General features: G+C 35.2%; 1 non-coding gene across 1 annotated transcript; it reads right to left on the bottom strand.

The window, feature by feature from the left end:
- Positions 1–2,790: 2,790 nt before the first annotated feature.
- Positions 2,791–2,864, bottom strand: TRNAS-ACU (transfer RNA serine (anticodon ACU)). Its single transcript has one exon. It is a non-coding gene; the product is annotated as a tRNA-Ser (tRNA).
- Between the last annotated feature and the right edge of the window lie 302 nt (positions 2,865–3,166).

Here is a 3,166-nt window from a genome sequence, read left to right on the forward strand (position 1 = left end):
AAATCTTTATTTAAGGGTGAAGATGTTTCTCACAAAATCGTTGCCCCAATGCATCATTGAAATTCAAGCTGGAAAGATGATTTTAATATATCACTTGTACATTTTGTATTGCTCTTCTGGTGACAATGTAGTTTGTTTTTGTCAATTACCCTTTTAATAATAGGGTAAAGAAAATTAAGTGGATTTTTTAAAGAAAACTATACTGTCAATATACTATTAAAACAAATTAAAATGGTAAAAGTTATTGTACTTTAAGTAAAAATAAAAGAGCAAAAATATCAATCCCAGTTTTGATTACTTAAATTAACAAAAAAAAATGCATATAGCAAAGGATAGTTTCAATCTGCCTACCTCTGGGTTATGGGCCCAGCATGCTTCCATTGCAGTACTCTGCTGCACATGTAAGTGCAAGAGATCCTGAAGCACTCACTCATCATGGGAAAGTACCAATGTGTTTCTTCGTTGGTTGATGGAAGAAACATCTTACAAAAACTCTCCAGATTATTGACTTTTTAAAGTTTTTCTAGGAAACGTTCTAGATGTATGCTTATTAGCCTTTGTCAGAATATACTTTTTGCAAAGTGTCTCTGTGGCGCAATCGGTTAGTGTGTCCGGCTACTAACCAAAAGGTTGGTGGTTCAATCCCACCCAGGGACGTAATTGAACTTGTTATCAGATTTTGGTGATCTTTAAGTAGACAAGTCAAAATTTCAAACCCCCTCTTATGGTGTAGGGTACCTGGCCTTCTCTGATGTAATCAGAGTTAGATTTGATTCAGTGATTTTATAAAAACAGCTAGGAAGCACAAATTAGCAGTGGGTTGCAGAGAAAAAGAAATATGCTGGCAAAAAAAATCCAATTGAGTGATTAAACAGCTCTTCATTTTCTGGCTTTATTTTTATGCTAACAAATTTGTTCTCTGAAAAGTGTCCACAAAGCCAAGTCTCTGATTAACACCTTTGTAGGGATGGTTTTTCACCTATTACTAAATTAAACTTGCTTCATTGGAAAGGCAGTAAGATGCATCCTCATTTCAATGTCTACTGAAATAATACAGGTTGACACCAGGAAACATTAACGCCACTGCATCCTTGCTGCTTTCTCATGTAGAAGTCTGTTTAATGTGAAAACAAGGTGATATCTAATTAGCACACAGGTAAGGAATTAAGAAAATCTTTATTTAAGGGTGAAGATGTTTCTCACAAAATCGTTGCCCCAATGCATCATTGAAATTCAAGCTGGAAAGATGATTTTAATATATCACTTGTACATTTTGTATTGCTCTTCTGGTGACAATGTAGTTTGTTTTTGTCAATTACCCTTTTAATAATAGGGTAAAGAAAATTAAGTGGATTTTCTTTACCCTATTATTAAATGCAGTGGCGTAAAAATAAAGCCAGAAAATGAAGAGCTGTTTAATCACTCAATTGGATTTTTTTTGCCAGCATATTTCTTTTTCTCTGCAACCCACTGCTAAATTGTGCTTCCTAGCTGTTTTTATAAAATCAATGAATCAAATCTAACTACATCAGAGAAGGCCAGGTACCCTACACCATAAGAGGGGGTTTGAAATTTTGACTTGTCTACTTAAAAATCACCAAAATCTGATAACAAGGTCAATTACGTCCCTGGGTGGGATTGAACCACCAACCTTTTGGTTAATAGCCATACACACTAACTGATTGCGCCACAGAGACACTTTGCAAAACTCCATACTGACAAAGGCTAATAAGCATTCATCTAAAACGTTTCCTTGAAAAACTTTAAAAAGTCAATAATCTGGAGAGTTTTTGTAAGATGTTTCTTCCATCAACCAACGAAGAAACACATTGGTACTTTCCCATGATGAGTGAGTGCTTCAGGATCTCTTGCACTTACATGTGCAGCAGAGTACTGCAACGGAAGCATGCTGGGCCCATAACCCGGAGGTAGGCAGATTGAAACTATCCTTTGCTATATGCATTTTTTTTGTTAATTTAAGTAATCAAAACTGGGATTGATATTTTTGCTCTTTTATTTTTACTTGAAGTACAATAACTTTTACCATTTTAATTTGTTTTAATAGTATATTGACAGTATTGTTTTCTTTCAAAAATCCACTTAATTTTCTTTACCCTATTATTAAAATGGTAATTGACAAAAACAAACTACATTGTCACCAGAAGAGCAATACAAAATGTACAAGTGATATATTAAAATCATCTTTCCAGCTTGAATTTCAATGATGCATTGGGGCAACGATTTTGTGAGAAACATCTTCACCCTTAAATAAAGATTTTCTTAATTCCTTACCTGTGTGCTAATTAGATATCACCTTGTTTTCACATTAAACAGACTTCCACATGAGAAAGCAGCAAGGATGCAGTGGCGTTAATGTTTCCTGGTGTCAACCTGTATTATTTCAGTAGAAATTGAAATGAGGATGCATCTTGCTGCCTTTCCAATGAAGCAAGTTTAATTTAGTAATAGGTGAAAAACCATCCCTACAAAGGTGTTAATCAGAGACTTGGCTTTGTGGACACTTTTCAGAGAACAAATTTGTTAGCATAAAAATAAAGCCAGAAAATGAAGAGCTGTTTAATCACTCAATTGGATTTTTTTTCCAGCATATTTCTTTTTCTCTGCAACCCACTGCTAAATTGTGCTTCCTAGCTGTTTTTATAAAATCACTGAATCAAATCTAACTCTGATTACATCAGAGAAGGCCAGGTACCCTACACCATAACAGGGGGTTTGAAATTTTGACTTGTCTACTTAAAGATCACCAAAATCTGATAACAAGGTCAATTACGTCCCTGGGTGGGATTGAACCACCAACCTTTTGGTTAGTAGCCAGACACACTAACCGATTGCGCCACAGAGACACTTTGTAAAAAGTACGTACTGACAAAGGCTAATAAGCATACATCTAGAACGTTTCCTAGAAAAACTTTAAAAAGTCAATAATCTGGAGAGTTTTTGTAAGATGTTTCTTCCATCAACCAACGAAGAAACACATTGGTACTTTCCCATGATGAGTGAGTGCTTCAGGATCTCTTGCACTTACATGTGCAGCAGAGTACTGCAATGGAAGCATGCTGGGCCCATAACCCAGAGGTAGGCAGATTGAAACTATCCTTTGCTATATGCATTTTTTTTTGTTAATTTAAGTAATCAAAACTGGGAT

The sequence above is a fragment of the Pseudophryne corroboree genome, unplaced genomic scaffold (assembly GCF_028390025.1).
Source record: "Pseudophryne corroboree isolate aPseCor3 unplaced genomic scaffold, aPseCor3.hap2 scaffold_614, whole genome shotgun sequence".
NCBI lineage: Eukaryota > Metazoa > Chordata > Amphibia > Anura > Myobatrachidae > Pseudophryne > Pseudophryne corroboree.